Here is a 22,294-nt window from a genome sequence, read left to right on the forward strand (position 1 = left end):
TTCGATGGACATTAAAAAAAATATAATAAGAGAATACTGAGACCAACTCTATGGCCACAAGTTTAATAACTTATGAGAAGGACCAGTTCCTTCAAAGATAGAATTCACTAAAGTTTACACAAAAAATAATACATAGTGTGAATAGCCCTATATCTATTAAAGAATACAAAATAATAACTAATAACCTTGCAAAATAGAAAGCACCAATCCTGGATAGGTTCTCTGGTGAATTTTGCCACACATTTAAGAAAAAAACATTATATGAATTTTCTATAATATTTTTAGAGGATAGAATCAGAGGGCATACTTCCTAACTCATTTTATAAGAACAGCATTACTCAAATACCTAAACCAAAGACATTACAAGAAAACTACAATATCTCTAATGAAAATTTGCAATAAAATGCTGGTAAATCATATCCAACAATGTATAAAAATAATTCTGCATGATCAACCAATTGGATTTATCCCAGGTGTGCAATGAATTTTCAACAATTGAAAATTATTGTAATCCATCACATCACAGTCTAAAGAAGAAAAATCACATGATCATATCATTAGATGGAGAAAAAGCCTTTGACAAAATCCAATACTCCTTCATGCTTAAAAATTCTCAGTAAACTAGGAATCGAAGAGGACTTCTTCAACTTGATAAAGAAAAAATCAATTAAAAAAACTTGCAGCTAGTATCATATTAAATTTTGAGAGACTTGAAACTTTCCTAGTAACATAAGTAACAAGGTATGGATGTTCCTTCTCACCACTGTTTTTCAGTATTATACTAGAAGTCCCAGATAACGTAGTAAGACAAGAAAAGCAAGCAAAATGTATGCAGAATTTAAAAGAAGAAAATAAAGCTGTTTTTCTTTGCAAATAACATGATCATTTATGTAGAAAATCTTAAAAATATACAAAAAGCTTCTTGGGCTGATAAGTGATTATAGCACAGATGCAAGATACTAGGTTAATATAAAAAAGTTAATTGTGTTCCTATATAGTGGCAGTGAACAAGCGGTATTTGAAATATAAAAAAATCACAATATAATTTACATTAATGTACAAAAATGAAACAATTAGGTAGAAATCTAACAAAATATGTATATATACATATAAGGAAAACTACACAACTCTAATGGAACCTATCAAAGAATAACTCAATAAATAGATATTCTATGTTCATGGATGTCATCATTCCCAGCTACACTCCCTACTACAAGTTATAGCAATCAAGACAGTGTGATGTTGGCAAAATAAAAGATAAATAGGTCACTGGAACAGAATAGAGACCCAGAATTAGACCCCTGTAAATAGAGTCAACTCATCTTTCACCAAGGCACAGAGAGAAGACAATAGAGCAAGGATTTTCTTTTTAACGGGTGGTGCTGAAACAACTCATCACCCATATGCAAAAACATGAATTTCTACACAGACTTAATAACTTTCACAACCTTTAAAAATATGGTTTAATTATAACCCAGTGATAGAATTTAGTAAATTTGAGAACAGAAGTACCAGTGTTGTAGATTGGCAAATACTTTAAGTTATGACAGCCTATTTGAACACAAAATCAGGAAATAACATACTAACAAAATGATACAACCATGTATACATACATCTGCTTATTAAACACTGAAGTAAAAGAACTGTACCATTTTGCAGTCTTCAGAGGTGTTTGGTGTTTTACTCTGTTCTGATAAAAGCAATTTGAATGTTTGCATAGAGATATAAAAACTTAATATTGAACTGAAAATTGGTTACACATCTGCATTTTTAAAAATTTGAATTAAATTTTCTCCCTTGCTGGTGGTTTAGTAGAATCTTACTTTGGAGCAGGAAAACATTGATGATACAGATTTTTTTATCAGTTGCTGCCATACTATAAAGCTTATAAAAAGGCCAAGTCCCACAAGGGTGTACCTACCTGATCTCTTACAGCACCCAGCTGTTGGTATTCTCCAGAGTTGCAAATATATGCCCTGGAGCACAGGGTGATAAGGGTCAATTCCATTATCATATTGCATAGTTGAGCTGTAATGTCCAAACCAATGAATCTAGTTAAACCAGCAATCGCTCATATGATAAAGATGACAATAAACAGGGTGGTGTGGTATGAGCTGTATGGAAGATATTTTGCTATTATTGTGCTTGATATACTGGATGTAGAGTTTATCTGTTTTACTCCCTAACTGCTGCTAATAACAGTAGCTACATTCTTCTTCATACATCTTTTTCACCCTTCAATATAGTTTTACAAATTCTTCCTTAAGCTCCAGATATTTGGTCTGCAAGTCAGTTGGGACCAGAAATGGTTTCTTGTAACCACAAATCTTGTTGTGTTGTATGTGCCTTTACCAGTTGCTATGGACACTAAATTGTTAGTTTCTGCTGTGGCCTATACATGGATTTGGGATTTGGTAATTCTTCACCTTGATAGATTTTTATATAAACCTTGAAGTAGTCTGCCAGACCTTGGAAACTGATTTTATTCCCTTTGAATTCTTTTTTTCCCTTTATTTACATTTTCTTTCTTTTTTTAAAAATATAATTTATTGTCAAATTTGCTAACATACAGTGTGTAAAGTGTGCTCTTGGTTTTGGGGGTAGATTTCTGTGGTTTATCGCTTGCATAAAACTCCAAATGTTTATCCCAACAATTGCCCCCATCAATGCTCATCACCCATTTTCCCCTCTCCCCCAGTCCCCCATCAACCCTCAAATTGTTCTTTGTATTTAAGAGTCTCTTATGGCTTGCCTCACTCCGTCTCTGTTTGTAACCATTTTTCCCCCTTTCTCTTTCCCCCATGGTCTTTTGTTAAATTTCTCAAGATCCACATATGAGTGAAAATATATGATATCTCTCTTTCTCTGAGTTATTTCACTCAGCGTAATACCTTCCAGTTCCATCCACGTTGCTGCAAATGGCCAGATTACATTCTTTCTCATTGCCAAGTAGTATTCCATTGTATATATATAAACCGCATCTTCTTTATCCACTTGTCAGTTGATGGACATTTAGGCTCTTTCCATAATTTGGCTATTGTTGAAAGCACTGCTATAAACATTGGGTACATGTGCCCCTATACATTAGCACTGTTGTATCCTTTGGATAAATTCCTAGTAGTGCTGTTGCTGAGTTATAGGGTTAATTCTGTTTTTTAATTTTTTGAGGAAGCTCCACGCGGTTTTCCAGAGCAGCTGCACCAGTTTGCATTCCCACTAACAGTGCAAGAGAGTTCCCATTTCTCCACATCCTCGCCAGCATCTGTAGTTTCCTGATTTGTTCATTGTAGCCACTCTGACTGGCGTGAGGTGGTGTCTCAGTGTGGTTTAGATTTGTATTTCCCTGATGATGAGTGACATTGAGCATCTTTCCATGTGCCTGTTGGCCATCTGGATGTCTTCTTTGGAAAAGTGTCTATTCATGTCTTCCACCCATTTGTTCACTGGATTATTTGTTTTTCAGGTGTTGAGTTTAGGAAGTTCTTTATAGATTCTGGATACTAACCCTTTATTTCATATGTCATTTGCAAATAACTTTTCCTGTTCCGTCAGTTGCCTTTTACTTTTGTTGATTGTTTCCCTTGCAGTGCAGAAGATTTTCATCTTGATGAGGTCCCAATAGTTCATTTTTGCTTTTAATTCCCTTGCTTTTGGATATGTGTCAAGCAAGACATTGCTGCAGCTGAGGTCAAAGAGGTTGTTGCCTGCTTTCTCTTCTAGGGTTTTGATGGCTTCCTGTCTCACACTTGGGTCTTTCATCCATTTTGAGTTTATTTTTGTGAATGATGTAAGAAAGTGGTCTAGTTTAATTCTTCTGCATGTTGCTATCCAGTTCTCCCAGCACCATTTGCTAAAGAAACTGTCTTTTTTTCCATTGGATATTCTTTCCTATTTTGTCAAAGATTAGTTGGCCATACATTTGTGGGTCCAATTCTGGAGTCTCTATTCTATTCCATTGGTCAATGGTCTGTTTTTCTGCCAGTACCATACTATCTTGATGATTACAGCTTTGTAGTAGAGGCTAAAGTCTGGGGTTGTGATGCCTCCTGCTTTGGTTTTTTCTTTCGGTATTACTTTGGCTATTGAGGGTATTTTGTGGTTCCATACAAATTTTAGGATCGTTTATTCTAGCTTTGAGAAGAATGCTGTTGCAATTTTGATTGGGATTGCATTGAATGTGTAGATTGCTTTGGGTAGTATCGACATTTTAACAATATTTATTCTTCTAATCCATGAGCATGGAATATTTTTCCATTTCTTTGTGTCTTCAATTTTCTTCATAAATTTTCTATAGTTTTCAGTATACAGATCTTTTACATATTTGGTTAGGTTTATTCCTAGGTATTTTTTGGTTCTTGGTGTAATTGTAAATGTCATCAATTTCTTGATTTCTCTTTCTGTTGTTTCATTATTTGTGTATAGAAATGCAACAAATTTCTGTACGTTGATTTTGCACCCTGCAATTTTGCTGAATTCAAATATCAGTTCTAGCAGCCTTTTGGTGGAGTCTTTTGGGTTTTCCATGTAGAGTATCATGTCATCTGTGAAAAGTGAAAGTTTGACTTCTTTGCCAGTTTTGATGCCTTTTATTTCCTTTTTTTGTCTAATTGCTGATGCTAGGAATTCCAACACTATGTTAAACAACACTGGTGAGAGTGGACATCCCTGTCGTGTTCCTGATCTCAGGAGGAAAGCTGTTAATTTTTCTTCATTGAGGATGATATTAACTGTGGGCTTTTCATATATGGTTTTTATGATGTTTAGATATGTTCCTTCTGTCCCAACTTTCTTGAGGGTTTTTACCAAGAAAGGATGCTGGGTTTTGTCAAATGCTTTTTCTGCATCTATTGATGGGATAATATGTTTTTTATGGTTTCTTTTACTAATGTGATGTATCACATTGGTTGATTTGTGAATATTGAACTAGCCCTGTAGCCCAGAATGAATCCCACTTGATCGTGGTGAATAATTCTTTTTCTATGCTTTTGAATGTTATTTGCTGGTATCTTGTTGAGAAATTTTGCATCCATGTTCATGAGGGATATTGTAATTCTCCTTTTTTTTGTGGGGTCTGTGTCTGGTTTGGAATCAAGGTAATGCTGGCTTCATAGAATGAGTCCAGCATTTTTTCTTCCATTTATATTTTTGGAATAACTTGAGAAGGGTAGGTATTAACTCTGCTTTAAATGTCTGGTAGAATTCCCCAGGTTAGCCATCTGGGCCAGTACTCTTATTTGTTGGGAGATTTCTGATAACTGATTCAATTTCTTGACTAGTTATGGGTCTGTTCAAATTTTCTATTTCTTCTTATTTGAGTTTTGGTAGCGTGTGGGTGTCTAGCAATTTGTCCATTTCTTCCAGGTTGGCCACTTTGTTGGCATATAATTTTTCATAGTTTTCTCTGAGGGATTGATTGTGATAAACCCATTTTCATTCATGATTTTTATCAGTTGGGACTTCTCTATTTTCTTTTTGAAAACTCTGGCAAGTGGTTTATCAATTTGTTTATTTTTTTCACAAACAAGATCTTAATTTCATTGATCTGTTCTGGTTTTTCTTCTTTCCTTCCTTCCTTCCTTCCTTCTCTCTTTTTTTGTATTCTGTATTGTTTATTTCTGCTCTGATCTTCATTATTTTTCTTTTGCTGCTATCTTTGGGGTTTCTGTGTTGCTCTGCTTCCAGTTCCTTCAGGTGTGCTGTTAGATTTTGTATTTGGGAGTTTTCTTGCTTCTTGAGATAGGCCTGGATTACAATGTATTTTCCTCTTAGGACTGCTTTGCTGCATCCCAAAAGGTTTGGACTGTTGTGTTTTCATTTTCATTTGTTTCCATATATTTTTTTAAATTTTTTTTTCAACGTTTATTTATTTTTGGGACAGAGAGAGACAGAGCATGAATGGGGGAGGGGCAGAGAGAGAGGGAGACACAGAATCAGAAACAGGCTCCAGGCTCTGAGCCATCAGCCCAGAGCCTGACGCGGGGCTCGCACTCACGGACCGCGAGATCGTGACCTGGCTGAAGTCGGACGCTTAACCGATTGCGCCACCCAGGCGCCCCTGTTTCCATATATTTTTAAATTTATTCTTCAATTTCTGGTTGACCCATTCATTCTTCAGTAGGATGTTCTTCAACCTCCATCCATTTGGAGGTTTTATAAACATTGCTCTGGTTGATTTCAAGTTTCATAGCATTGTGATCTGAAAATGTGCATGGTATGGTCTCAATTTTTTTATATTTATTGAGGGCTGTTTTGTGACCTAGTATGTGATCTATCTTGGAGAATGTTCCATGTGCACTCGAGAAGAATGTGTATTTGGTTGTTTTAGGATAAAAAGTTCTGAATATATCTGTCAAGTCCATCTGGTCCAGTGTATCATTCAGGGTCACTGTTTCTTTATTGATTTTCTGTCTGGATGATCTGTCCCCTGCAGTTAACACATTCTTACCAGGCGTGGAGGGGTGTGGTTTGGTGTAGGCAGGTTCCACATCCACTGGGGGCTTCCTGTCTAGTGCCCTGAGGCCCCACCTTGTTGGTGATGGGGAGAAAAATGGCGACACCCCAGTCTCCCTTCCATGGACCAGGTGTCCCAAACCACTCTGTTTAGGCTGTCTTCACAGTGCTGTGGCCACTAATGAGGCAGTTTGTCCCACTTTGCTGAGTCCCCCAATGTCTTAAAGAATTGAACCCCAATGTCTTAAAGAATCCCACTGCAGTTTCCCTGGTTTCAGGGAAAATCCATCCCACTTCACAGTGCTGCATGCGTGGTTTGTCCTGCTCCACTCACTCTCGCACCTCGCTGGCAATCGGGTGGGGTTTAAACCTCAGTGTCTTAGAGTATCCCATTCTGTGTGCCCCAGTACTGGGTAGTGCCACTCCACAAGGCTGATATTTTGCATCTGGCTGGCAGGAGCAGGCAGTCTTTGTCCTTTGAACAGATATATACCTTCTTCCCACAGCACTCCAGGAAGGGGATCACTTTTTCCCACTGCAGACTGTGCCTCTGAACTGGTTACTGAGCCCGGGGCTGGCTTATCTCTTCCCCAGGTGTGTGAACTGGGCAGCTGGCCCCAACCTGGAGGAAGCCCCACAGTTAGAGATTGGATCTTTCTCTGTCTGGTAGGAGGTTTTTCTCTTGTGCAGACACAATCCTGCCCTTCCTCAGCCTCTCTTTCTATTCCCTTTGTCTCTCTGTAGAAGGGGATCTCTCCCCTCTGTGTCTATGCAGCCCATTTTATCTCTCCTGGTTCAAAATCACGTACCTATGGCCCACCAGGTTGTCCCTGTGGGTCCCTTGAGATGTCTTTGTCCCTCGGAAGCCTGGACTGTTGGAATTCAAAGTCCTTTGGCCTCAACACTGCTGTGTTTGGGGGACAAGGGAACTTTGGGTCTCCCTACTTCTCTACCATGATGGATCTTTCCACCCTTTGATTTCTTTAAAATCTAGGCTCTCAGGACTAAGGCATACAAGAAATCTGTGTTTTCAAGTTTTGATGAATTCATCATCTATTTCTTTAAATTTTCTATCAAAGTATGGATTGGTAGCTATTAAACCAAGATGAGGTAGCAGAAAACAGTATGTTTTCAAACAGAGTAGATGTGTTTTCAAACATTCTGTAGTTATTCATGTTGGTTCTCTGAAAACTTGAGGAAGTTTTCCAAAAATCTGGTGCCACCATCAGCTTCCCCAGATTCATGTGGGGAACTTTAGTTCTTAAAGAAATAATATCAGGCCTTGAAATGGCTTCAGGAATATTCCCCCGTCAGGAATGTTTCCCAGCCATACTCATCAAAAAGCTGGAGATTCTGAAGATCATTCTCTTAGACATTTTAGAATTGGTTATATACCTGTATTAAGCTGATCATTTTGCTGAGGGCAAATACTGTGGATGAATCTTTCAAATTGACTGTCAAAGGTTCCCTGAGCATCTATCAATAACACTGCAACCGTTTTACCATCAGGCTTATTGAAAAGGAAGACGACGACTCCATATCTCAATTATTGTGCTCTCTCGTTAGACCTCTCTGTGAAAAACCAGTCAGTGGTTCATTATAATGTCCAATCCAATGAACTAATACCTGATTGTACATGTATTTCAACATGAACTCTTTCAGAAATGATTTTCCTTTCATAATGCTCCAGCGACAGATATAGCAATAATCTCCGTGACCCTGAAAGCCTCCAGGGGAAGCACTTGATTTAGTGTGATCTCATCTATCTCAGAGGAATGGTCATCTTTGACAGTGAAGACTTGGACTGGTCCTACGGTGACAGAACCTCACCACCATCAGTGTTCAGACCACCATGGCCAGAAATTATAGGGACTAAAACAGCTCAGGTGGATTTTCAGGAAAAACAATAACAACAACAACAACAATATACGAATATAGCTCAGAAGAGGAGGATCCAGTGGAAAAGGCAGGACTTTTCACAAAAATTAACGCACAATGGATTCAAGACCTAAGTGTAAACAACAACAGCAACAACATAAAAATCCTAGAAGTTAACATACAGGAAAATATAGATGATTTTGAGTTTGACAATGACTTTTTAAATTCAAGGATGAAAGCATAATCCAGGAAAGCAAAAAAAAATAATAATAATTGGTAAACTGGAATTCAATAAAATGAAAAATTTCTGCTTTGCAAAATACATTGTCAAGAGAATGAAAAGAACAGTGACTGGGGGAAAAATTTCCAAAGGATGTGTCTAATAAACGATTGTTATACAAAGTATGCAAAGAACTCTTAAAACTCAACAATAAGACTGGGGTACCTGGATGGCTCAGTTGGTTGAGCATCCGACTTTGGCTTAAATTATAATCTCACCATTCATGAGTTCATGCCCTGTGTCTGGCTCTGTGTTGACAGCTTAGAGCCTGGAACCTGCTTCAGAATCTCTCTCTCTCTCTCTCTCTCTCTCTCTCTCTCTCTCTGCCCCTCCCCCAATGCTCCCTTTCTCAAATAAACATTAAAATTTTTTTCAAACATTAAAACAAACCTCAGCAATAAGAAAATAAACAACCTGATATAAAAACATGCCAGAGACCTTAATAGATAGCTCACCAAAGAAGATATATGGATGACAAATAAGCATAAGAAAAGATGCTCCACATTGTGTATAATTAAAGGAATGCAAGTTCAGACAGCAATGAGATACCACCGCATACCTGGTAGAATGGCCAAACTCCAGAACACTGACAACACCAAATACTGGCAAGGATATGAGGTAACAGGAACTTGGATTCATCACTGTTGGGAATGTAAAATGGCACAGCTACTATGCCAAACAATTTGGTTGTTTCTTAAAAACTAAACATATTGTTACCATACGATCCACCAGTCATACTGCTTGGTATTTACCAAAAGAAGTTGAAACCCTATGTCCACGCAAAAACATGCACTTGAATGTTTATACTATTTCTATTCATAATTGCTAAAACTTGTAACAACATTGACATCCCTTTGTAAGTGAATGGATAAAGTAGGTACATCTAGATGATGGAATATTACTCAGTAAAAAAGAAGTGAGCCATCAAGCCATGAAAAGACATGGAAGAAAATTAAATATATTACTAGGTAAAAGAAACAAACCTGAGAAGACTACATACTGTGTGTTACTAACTGTATGACATTCGGGTAAGGCAAAACTATGGAGACAGTGAAATGATCAGTGGTTGCCAGGGGTTAGAGAAGAGGGGATAAATAGAGTGTTAAAAATTCAGTGAAACTATTCTGTTTGATACTATAACGGTAGATACATGTTATGTGCCTTTGTCTGAACCCAAAGAATGCTCATTGCCCAATGCCAGAAGTGAACCCTAATGTAAACTATGGGCTTTGGATAATAATGATGTACAATTCATCACTTGTAATAAATGCACCTCTTTGGTGGAGGATGCTGACCATGGGGGAGGCTATACATGTGTGGGGGAAGGAAGCTTATAGAAAAATCTCTGTACTTTTACTCAATTTTGCTTTGAACTTAAAACTGCTCTAAATATAAAGTCCATTAAAAACAAAAGTCTGCCAAATCTAGAAGAGAGAGCATGGCCATGTCAACACCTTGATTTTGGCCTTCTAGCTCTGGAACTCTGAAAGGATAAATTTCTGTAGTTTTCTTTGGGCCACCTATTTTGTGTTATTTTTTTATAGTTTTGTTATAGTAGCCCTAGGAAACTAAGAATAAGCATAGATAAGTTATCCTGGATGGTTTGGTAATTCTCACCTACAAATACATGTGTCATAATGATGATGATGATGATGATAAGGATGATGATAATGATGATTGTTGGGAAATAGGTTCAAGAATTCCTTATACTTACATAAGTATACATATTACATAACTTACACATGCAAGTTAAAGATTACTGTCTGATTGTTTTCTCCACATTCACATGTGTAAGATCTTGTTTTCTTCGTGTCCACCATGTGTATCAGATCTTGTGAGCTCAATAAATATGGAGACAAATCCGTGTTTGGGGCTGTCCCAGACATTAGCCTCTCTCGTATTTAATTTTGCATCTGCTCTCTTGCTGGACAAGAGAGGACTCCAGACTAACAGTCTGCGACAGATGATGATGATTTAATGTAGGGTGGGGTGGAATGTTGCAATGGAAAACATGCCTTTACCATTACAATTTACTTTATATTAATCTGTTCAAAGTTTCTGTTTGAATATTTGATGAAATTGTTATGTCATCTCGTTTCATTACATATTTATTAATAGAATATCAGTAGCAATGATAATGACCTCTTTTTGTTTAGCAGTTCTTCCTTTAGCTTATCTTTCCTGATAAATTTTCTCATATACAGCAAGGAGAAACAAGGGACATTCTTAACACTTTGGATGGAAAATGTTTAGGCAAAATTCTTTAGCACATTTTTTGTCTTACACATTACTACAGGCAACCATATTGCTGAGCTCAATTTTTGCATAAGATTTTCTTCATTTTCCTTTAAGTCTTTGTGTTCTAGGCACTTTAAACTTTTACCAGCATTCTGCTTGCTTCCAAAGTCATTCTCCTATTTTAGAATTTGTGTCATTGTAGCATCCCATTTCTTACATGCTGAATTTAGTTACGTATTATTTCATGAAAAAACGATCACAAATTTAGTAGCTTAAAACAACAAACATTTATTATTTTGCTGCGGTTGGATAACTCACTCCCTTGTCATATGGCCCTCTTTGTTGGCTCTGAGTATCTTCACAAGATGGCAGCTAGCTTGCTTCCCTCAGGAAGAATTATCCAAAGGACAGGACCTAACGTCATTTTCAAGTGATAGATATGCCATCACCTCTGCTGTATTCTATAGTCACACAGATGAATCCTAGTACCGTGTAGGAGATGACTTCATAAGGGTCTAGAAGCAAGAGTTGGGATAAGGGAATCTTTGGGTCTAGCTCCTACAGCTATTAAGATATAATCTCCATCAACACCATAGCGATTGGGCTTTGTCAAGATTATTAACATGAAGTATGCTGGATCTTCATCTAATAGTGGTCAGTTGAAATGAATACATTGAGATTTATTATGTAATAGGAATTTCTGCAATTTGATTGTGTGGGTAATTGGTACTTATAATCAAAACTAACAGACAAATGATTTAAAAATCTGTATCAATATGAGGTTTCACTTATAATATATTCCAACTATCCTGACACTTGAGGAAAACATTATAATGAAGATCATTTTTATAAGTGGCATCTTCTTAATCTTGGTTTCAAATGAAGCAAAAAATGGTATCGAAGGGCTTATTTGGACTAATGGTGCAGTCCAGTTATTTCAATTAGAGTCATCCAGCTACTAGTGAGCTGACTGTATTATTGGAACAGTCCCTTTAAACTACTGACCAAGTCTTGCCAGGCTCGGCAGGCAGCATCTAATGTGATTACCTCCTAATGTGTTACAGCAGTTAGGAAGTCTATAAAACAATTTTAACAGGATTTAGAAATACCACTTCTATAAAATGGGCAGACATAAAGTTAATTCTTTAACGCATTTCATTAAGAGAAAAGTGTTTACTTTCCTCTCTGCAAACAATCCACTCATGAATCTGGAAAGTATCACCTGAGAATGCTACTGAAGTCAATAAGATCAAATAGAATAATGACAGTTATTGTGATGGTAATTCTACAAATTCTATTCCAAAATATATTCCCCTATAAGAGCTGCTATAAACTATGCTTGGATTTAGCCATCTTGGCAGAAGATTTAAAAAGAAAAGAAACACTCACAGCTATGCAATTAGAGGAGAATCACACCAGCAATTAGTTGTAGAGTAGGTGTTACTTCTATGTTAGCATCTATTTTCAGTTATTTATGCTTTGGCTGTTTTCGTTGTTTCTTTCTTTCTGTGAGAGTTTGCCGTCAAACAGCACTGTCTGAGTTCATCTGTGATAGAGTCCCCGAATGCTCATGTTAGGAGGAATTTTAACCTAACCTTGCCAATTTCTGTTTAAGACTTTTTTTCCCCTTTGAATCAATTGAGGTTTACTTCTGGAATTTGAAGCCTCTTCTGAACTTAAATAGCTTTAGTGAAAGAACTCATTACCATCTGAGGGAGGACTTTCTACAACAAATCAACATGGTCAGTTATTCCTCAACTGGAGACTCAGTTTATCCACCTGAGTTTCTAAATGTTGACATAAACTCTACCTGTGTTAGCATTTAGCCTGAATCTCATTCCTTTTTCACAAGACAGTCCTTTAAATATTTATGATAGACCTTTTTGCCTTTTTGTAAGTGGTGTCACCTCATGAAACTGAAGAATACCATCATATTTTGACTTGCTTAATCAGGTTATCATTGATTTTCTTACGACAGGATTATATTTTTGTTTTTGTTTTTGTTTTTATTCTTTGTGCCCTTACAACATCAAGAAGCTGCTTGATTGCTGTATTTTTACATATCGTGAGGGATTTGGTCCTGGTGCCAATGACATTGAAGGGATAGCTTTAGTCAAAAAATTTTGGTAGTCTTCTACTACAATATACTTCTTAACCCATGGTGGCACATGGGGATGGCTGAATGAAATAATCTTGACAGTTTGCATGGTAATGGAAAACTGATGAGGGCAGATGTTGATTTGCAGAGTCATAAAATATAAGATCAAGAGGAAAGTCAAATCACATGTGAAGAATGTAGCTTTTTAAGGAATTGACATACCCAGAGTGATGTCAAAATGAGACAGGAAATTAAGATGGGGGCTTTGTAAGTTAAACAGTATATATGCACATATATTGGCATTGAAAAGCAGTTACTAACTTCTACAGTTACAAGAATCTGAGTAGTACTATTCGAGAATGTTGGGGACATTTTGGGGACATTTCTTCAATAGTTGAATGAGAACCTGGGGTAACAATTCATGTTTAATTCATCCAACATTCAGTCACCAGGCATTTATCTCTTACTTCTTTTGAGACAGGAAATGTTTTGGTAGCATGTTTTCGGTACACAATGCACAATTTTAGACAATGGCATAACCACAAATTTATTAAAGTACTACGATGATCATAAAGAAGGCACAGTATGCTGAGTTTGAAGTTCCAAGAGGGCTTTTATCTAAACTATTTTATTGACCAGAAAATACATTTTATAATAATGATTATAAAAGTTTTATGAGATTGTTTTATGGTGTACATTTTTTATAACTTTAAAAATACCAATGAGAACTTGCATTTGCCAGCTTTTCTAGGGTTTGCTTACAGCGACTAGACCCTAATTTATATTTTACTTGCTCTAATTGGTTCTCCTCCAGATTCTTTGCTCTGGGTAAAATTTCAGATGTCACTGGAAGGGAAATCCGTAAGAAAGTCATAGAAATGCAGAACTTTTCATGTAATCCAACTGAGTAGAGCCAGGCTAATCCTGTCAGTGAACTTTGTAAACAGAAAGTAGTGTATGCTAAATTTCTCAAGGACCATAGTAGTGAGGTGAGGCTACTAGGTTCATACTATAGAACTAAAAGCAAAGCACTGAAAAGGATTGCATTTTATAAGCCCCAAATAATAGCCACCAGCACGAGTGATAATATAGTTTTTAATGGGAAAAAAAAACCAACTTGTTTAGGAAAAAAGATATGTTTTTTTTTTATTAACAGAGCTACTAGATATTATAATGTTATTATAAATGTTATTCTAGAATCCCCTTTAAAAATCATATTGTAGGGGCATCTGGGTGGCTCAGTCAATTGAGCAGCTGACTGTGGCTCGGGTCATGATCTTATGGTTCATGGGTTCAAGCCCCGCATCAGGCTCTATGATGACAGCTCAGAGCCTAGAGTCTGCTTCAGAGTGTCTCCCTCTCTGCCCTTCCCTTCTTGGACTCTGTCTCTCTCTCAAAAATAAATAAACATTTAAAAAGTTAAAAAAATCATATTATAACAGACTTCCATTTCCAGAAACATAGAATAGACATACTTTCTACTTTTCTTCCCTTTAAGTAACCCCAAAACCCTGGACATTTTATACAAAATAAACATCAGACTCTGAAAGTGGAGGGAAGAAGGCAGACTGGCTGAGGATCTTGGGACCCAGGGGAAAACATGGTGGTGAATTCCTTGGTTTTCTTTTTTTAAAATTACATTTGTGTTTATTTGTTTATTTCATCTTTTTTTTTTTAATTCAAACTCAAGTTAACATACAGTGTAGTCTTGGTTTCAAGAGTAGAACACAGTGATTCATCTCTTACATATGACACCTAATGCTTATCCCAAAAAGTGCCCTTCTTAAAGCCCTTCAGCTTTTAGCCCATTCCCTCACCTCACCTCTCCTTCAGCAACCCTTCATTTGTTCTCTGGATTTGAGTGTTTCTTATGGTTTGCTCCTACTCTGCTTTTATCTTGTTTTTCCTTCCCTTCCCCTATCTGTTGTGTTTCTCAAATTCCACGTATGAGTGAAATCATGTCATACTTGTCTTTCTCTAACTGACTCATTTCACCTAGCCTTGGGCTTTCTTTATGAATCTCACCACTGAGACTTAGAGGTAAAGAAGCCAGCAATCCAGGAAGGTCAGCAATCCAGGGGGCTGGGGGAGGAATAGCTAATTAGAATCCTTCTCTCTCTGGCCAGAGGAGTAGTAAAAGGAGAGCCGAACAAGAAAGAAAACTTTTAAGTTGGTCAGACACCACCAGAAAGACTGTAGTCCCACCCCCACCAGCAAAAGCCAAGCAGGGAGCCCAGACCACTACCTTATGAGGTAGTAATGAGGTGCTCTGACCCCCACCAGGGTAGTGTCAGAGGAGATAAAGTAGGAAATTGAATCTCTCATCCATGTCAGGCAGTAATGAGCTTCTTTCTCCCACTGTAGTCAGTGGAGACAATGCATGGAACCTGGACTTCCACTGCAAACCTGTGGTTTTAAAAAAGACTGGAGTAGATGTTCATTTACTTTGTTTTCCTTCCACACATCACTTGGACCATAAAGATCTTCTGGGTTTTGTTTTTTTCTTATTTTTTAAAGATTTTAAAAATATAAGTTATTATTAAATTGGCTTTTATACAACACCCATTGCTCATCCCAACAAGTGCTCTCCTTACTGCCCATCACCCATTTTTCTCTCTTCCCCACCCCCCATCAACCCACAGTTTATTGTCTGTATTTAAGAGTCTCTTATGGTTTGCCTCCTTCCCTCTCTGTTTGTATCTTTTGTTTTCCTCTTCCCTTCCCCCTTGGTCTTCTATTAAATTTCTCAAGATCCACGTATGAGTGAAAACATATGGTATCTGTCTTTCTCTGCCTGACTTATTTTGCTTAGCATAATACCCTCCATTTCCATCCATGTTGCTGCAAATGGCAGGATTTCAATCTTTCTCATTGCCACGTAGTATTCTATTGCATATATAAACCACATCTTTATCCATTCACCAGTTGTTAGACATTTAGGCTCTTTCCATAAATTGGCTATTGTTGAAATTGCTGCTCTAAACATTGGAGTACATGTGCCGCTATGCATCAGCACTCCTGTATCTCTTCAGCAAATTCCTAGCAGTGCTATTGCTGGGTCATAGGGTAGTTCTGTTTCTAGTTTTTTGAGGAACCTCCACACTGTTTTCCAGAGTGGCTGTACCAGTTTGCATTCCCACCAACAGTGCAAGAGGGTTCCCATTTCTTCACATCCTCTTCAGCATCTATAGTCTCCTTATTTGTTCATTTTAGCCACTCTGACTGGCATGAGGTGGTATCTCAGTGTGGTTTAGATTTCTATTTGCCTGATGACGAGTGACATTGAGCATCTTTTCATATTTCTGTTGGCCATCTGGATGTCTTTGGAAAAGTGTCTATTCATGTCTTCTGCCCATTTCTTCACTGGATTAATTGTTCTTCAGGTATGGAATTTGGTGAGTTCTTTATAGATTTTGGATACTAACCCTTTATCTGATAGGTCATTTGCAAATATCATTTGCCATTCTGTCAGTTTCCTTTTAGTTTTGTTGATTGTTTCCTTTGCAGTGCAAAGGATAAGTGCAAGCTTTTTATCTTGATGAGATCCCAGCCTTGGATATACAGATGAATTCTATGGAGATCTTAAAAATCTCAATCTCCCAGCTGCACTTCAGACCAATTACAGTAGAGGGTGGAACCCAGGTGTTAGCATGTACATCTTCCATGGCATTTTGATGCACAGCTCCTGTTGAAGATCACTGCTTAGATATTCTCTAAAATACCTCCTGTTTCATAAATTCTAAGATTCTTAGAATTCTCACATTGATTCTCCTAAAGATTGGAGAGGTTCAGTAAATTGTGTGTAATTATATATGGGGACCTGGGATTGATGCAGAAGCATTAATTTTGGACCTCTGCTTGCTGAGCTGAACAAATCATACCAACTCTTTAGGTGTCTACCCAATCTAACAGACAACACTCACACCCAGAAAAAAAAGTATCACAGATTAATCTTATTTCTAGGGCAAATATTTTATTTAACCCAGGAAAGTCATTTTCTTATTCTGGGTCTCATTTTCTTTTTCCATCTATTACTTAACAGCGCATACATTGAGATACTCATGTCAGATAGTTGTGATAAAGACAGTACCAGAAAATCAAAATAAAAGTATACAAAAATAAAAACCTACTATGAAAACATAAAAGGGCTTATGACTTCCACTTCAAATTCAGAAAGGTGGTCACAAATTTGAAATTCTTATTGCAATGCTTAAGTAAGAAACTTGTGCCCCTAGTCACTCTCCAAGGTCCAGATTACATGTCTCTGGTGAATCACAAGGTTGATAACTGCAAGTTTTATGGGTTCAATAACTAGCTATGAAAAGGCCTGCAATGGTCAGGATCCAGTAGCAGAGCTCAGAGCCCAACAGTTTCTGTTATTTGTGTTCATACTTGTTCATTCTCTAGAGAAGGTCAGAATATTCTATACAAAACTGTGTTCAGTTCTCAAGTGTGAAACTTCCATGACTGGAAACACATCAAGGAATTTTGACAGCAGATAACTTTTTACCTCCTCTCTGAGGGGTTCCTGTTCAGAACAAAAATGTAATATAGCTCAGAGTGTTATCAGAGCCATTATAAAATTCACTTGGGCATTCTGAGATTCATGCTTAATGCCTTTTTATAATTTGTGAGAATGTGTGCAGAGTCCTTATAGCATGCTAATAACATTGTATTATGCCGCCGTGCAGCACCACATTTCCCACTTACATAAGGACAAAGCTATGATGTCGAAGGCAAAGATGAAGACGAGAACTGCAAGTTAAAAAACAAGGCTTAATAGAGGCCATTGGTGACTTGGGGGTAGAGTGATAAAAATTAAAAATATTAAAAACGTCTAGGTCTGTCTTAGAATGATATTCAAGCTGCATTGTCAAGGCAAGCTTAAAACAAAAACAAAAACAAGAAACAAACATTGTGTGAGATGTTTATTGACTTGCTGTAGGAAAAGACATTGAAATCAGTATATATTCCAAAAAGTGAAGCGTCTACTAAAATAGGCAGCCCGAGTTAGAACATCACCCATCTTCCATATGTGTGTGTTTTCCTTCCTCAAAAATATTACTTTTATAAGCTAGAAACAACTTAAGCTGAAACAAATTTCTTGTGTCAACTGGACTTCAGTTTTATAACTTTGTCCTGAAGAATGAAATCAGACCTAAGTACTCGCTTTTGTTTTGTGACATTGCCCCTAATTTATTTAAATTTGATCATGTCACTTGGAGTTTAGTAAGGTCAGTAATGAATCTATATGTGTTTCAATAATAGATTGATGTGCTGATAATGAGAATGCGTCCTAAAGTGAAAGAAATTTCAGATGGACATTAAACATGCTGTTTTCTGATACTTATGAAACACTGATTCTTTCATAGAAGTAATGATGAGAATGGCATGGTTACGTGAAGAATAGAATGCAGAATAAGTGAAGAGTAAATCATCATCTATTTCATAAACAAAAACCAGGATTGATGATAAGTAAATCCATGATACTTGAGTTTTACTTTTGAAAGGAATATAAAATGTTACAACTGTCTCATGAATTCACGTAGACACTCAGTAGGACTTGAGAGAGAAATAATAATTATACAAAATAGTGTTTTATTGGGTAAATGTTTCTTTGTTGAACTGTTATACCTGAGTGAGAAATAATGGCACCTGTTTTGTTTATATTCATTATTGTCTACTTTGAGGTGGCATCGTGCCAGCATTGTAGGGAAAACCTGGTGATTATTCTCTAAATTGCATCCATTATATTAGAAAATCACCTCTTCTACTATGTTTTATGAATGACTAAAGAAACTTCAAGTCTTTAAAAATGATTTATATAATCTAATCATTCATGTAAAATTAATTCTAATAATTTGTATGAGTGTTTCAGGTCATTTTGGAATAATTAGCCATTGTTGAGGGTTTTTTCCCCATCAATTAAACTAATTGCTTTTCACATAGGTGTAAATTGAATATTGATCCCTATTTTTTTAGACTCACTTGCATAAGCAAATTATGCCTAATTACCAGCTTACCACATCATTACACAGTTATCATCAATTATACAAAAATATAGTGTACTAGACTAATGAATTCTTTGTCATGTTTTGAAGGGCTTTTTAATTGTAATTCTTGAAACAATGTTGTCATTAAAAAAATTAAACACCATGTTTAAACCCATAACACAATAAAGAACATTATTAGTTAACGAATATACCAGCTCCTGCCTACATAGTCATTAATCTTAGAATATAGAGAATTCCTTGAAACAAGTTGAAAGAACCTCATTATTGCTATTATATATAGTGAATTTACACAAGAAAATATTAGACTCTGTTGGTTCTAAATGTGTTTTAGCTCAATCCTTACTGTTTCTGGTATTTATTTCTTTTCTAACTGATGAAAAATCTCTGAGAAGATCTGAAGAGGTAGGGAATTTCAATAAATTGCCAATAGAGAACAGAGTGTCATTTTAAAAGGTCAGGAGATAAAAGAACTTTATTCATCATTCATTCCATACAATGCATTATTGTCTTCTGGTGGTTTTTTCTGGGTACTTTGATTCACTATTTTCCAGATTAGGTCCTTTAGAAAAACACAAAAAGACATGAAAATAAATAATGCCAAAATTCTCCTTGTGGATTTCTACACTATATGATGTCATTGTCACACATTAGTTCTTCATAGAGACTGAAGGTAAAACCAAAAAGCTGTATGTATTAAAGTGCTTTTTATATGTGGGAGTATGATCTCACTATGAAAGGCTTATTTTAATACTTATATCTCCTGCTAATAAAATCATACACATATGTGCCACTTTTTATTGGCGATGCCTTGGTGGAAGGCAGACTTCTCTCGGATGCAGTGTTGTGTAGTGTGGGTTTCCTAAGTCTGTGTCTACAGGAGCAAAGAGAAGCAGAGGATGAGAAAAGCTTCTGAATGATTCTGTTGCTTAAAACTGGTAGACAGTAGGTCTTGAAGGACCTCTGGGCATTGTGAGGGTCAGTCTTTTATTTGCTCTGTATACATAACTTTTCTCTTTTCCATAGAGATGGGGGAGGGAAGGAGGGAGACAAGTAAACATCGCTTTACTCTTTTGTGCCTTTTTGATACCAAAATGGGATGATATTTAAAAAAAAATTTAGTTTTGGGGTCTCTGGGTGGCTTAGGTGGTTGAGCATCAGACTCTTGATTTTGGCTCAAGTCATGATCTCAAGGTTTGTGGATTCTGCAGGATTCAATCTCTCTCTGTCCCCCTCTCCTTTCTGCCCCTCCCCTGCATTCTTGCTCTCTCTTTCTCTCTCTCTGTCAAAAATAAATATTTTTTAAGAACTTAATTTTAATCAATTTAATGAAATTTGGTCATTTTCTTAAATTGGTTGTGTTTTCTAGGGAGAACATGGATAGGCCTCAAGGGCATTATGCTAAATGAAATAAATCAGAGAGTAAAAGACAAATACTATATGTTTTCACATATGTGGAATCTAAAAAAGCCATACTTTAGAAACAGAGTATATTGGTGGTTAGCAGGAGCTAGGAAGTGAAAAAAATGAGAAGAAGTTGGTTAATGGATACAAACTTCCTGGTATAAGATAAATAAGATTTGGGGATCTAGTGCACATGTGGTAGTTATAATTGATAACACTGTATCATATACTTGGAAGTTTTTAAGAGTATGGATAGATTTTAAATGTTATCCCCCCCCCTCCACTACATACACACAATTATAATTATGTGATGGGAGAGAGATGTGAACTAACCAGTAATCATTTTGCAATATATATACTATCTCTTCATCACATTGTATACTTTAAATTTATGTATGCTGTATGTGAGTATCTCATTGAAGCTGTAAAAATACTAAAAATCATTAAAAACTTCTTATGTATATGTGCGCAATATGTCAGGAACTATCTTACATTTGCGTGTGCATTGTTGAAAGAAACAGATATGGTTCCTCTCCTCAAAGTGTTAATGAGAAACAGACATCAGTAAATAAGTACAACTTATACCTAATGGTAGATCTTAAAAGATCACATCACAAAAAAGAACTTGTAATGATGTGAGGTAATGGGTCTTAACTAAACTTTGTGTGGTAATCATTTCACGATCCATACATATATCAAATCATTATGTTGTGCACCTTATACACCTGATACAATGCTATACATCAGTTATCTCACTAAAACTGGAAACATTTGAGAGATTAAGCCATATATATCTTAGACTCACTTATGGAAACACAGGTCATTAGAGTTGGAAGACTCCTTGAAGATCAGATAGCATTAATCACTGCCATCCAATATCTCCTTGAATACCTAGAGTCACAGGGACTTACTACCTACTGAGGCAGCACATAGCATCTCCAGAGAGCTTTAATCATTACAGCGTTCTTAGATACATTCATTCCCTTTCTGCAACTCTTGTGGTAGCTGGAATCTAATCTTTTCTTGCAGTTTTTAGTTTTGAAGATAACCTTTGCTATCCCTTTCTGTTTTCTGTTGTCCAAACATTCACAATCCTCTATACAATTTGTATGATGTCAGACCCTTCAAAAGATTTCTCTTTGGATTTATTCCATGCATATTTCATTCTCTGGTGGCATTTAAAGTGTGTGTAAAGGAAAGTCACATTTATGAAAATCATGAAAAGAAAGCAAAATCCCAAAACAAAAATCTATTATTTTCCCTTTTGTACAGTTTTAAGAGGGATCCAAATAGAAAAAAAATCACCTTATATAAAACATATGTATTAATAATATTGGTACTGAATAGTATAACATATAAATAGCCTTATAGTTTGTGTTTCCTTCTGAAAATTTCTGTTGTACTGAGTTATTACTATATTTGGTAAAAATATTGAGATATTTAAAATCTTTTACCGAGGTAGCCCTGCCAAACTATTGATTCATGACAGTATATACTTTCTGAAATGTATATTGTTTAGTCCAAAATTTCTAACTAGTAATGAAAAATAACATTTACATGTAGACATTATTTGACACTCTTTGATTTTTGGTTGCTTTCAAACCATGGCTTCAATGATGACAACAGTACAAAACTGATCTAAGCTTAGGTGAATCCAAGATGGATTCAAATATTTTCAGTATAAGAAACTATTATTTTCAACATAATAACATTCTTACCTTCATTCCAAAGGATTAAAAAATTTGACAACCTTTATTCACAAACGGTATTTGTGCTCAATGCTACTTATTTCTTCATTCCGAATGGTTATTGAATACGATTTTGTATTGTTTATTATAACACATCCTTATTTCTAAAGGTTGACTCAAGACCTTCTTACATTAACTTGAAATAAAATTGAAAATAGCACAGGCCAGTCCTGAAAGTACTCAGCAA

General features: G+C 36.3%; 1 pseudogene; it reads right to left on the minus strand.

Moving 5' to 3' along the window:
- Positions 1-1,819: 1,819 nt before the first annotated feature.
- The window catches only part of LOC122488184, a 134,849-nt pseudogene continuing 114,374 nt past the window's right edge, over positions 1,820-22,294 (minus strand).

The sequence above is a fragment of the Prionailurus bengalensis genome, chromosome A2 (genome assembly GCF_016509475.1).
Source record: "Prionailurus bengalensis isolate Pbe53 chromosome A2, Fcat_Pben_1.1_paternal_pri, whole genome shotgun sequence".
Classification (NCBI taxonomy): domain Eukaryota; kingdom Metazoa; phylum Chordata; class Mammalia; order Carnivora; family Felidae; genus Prionailurus; species Prionailurus bengalensis.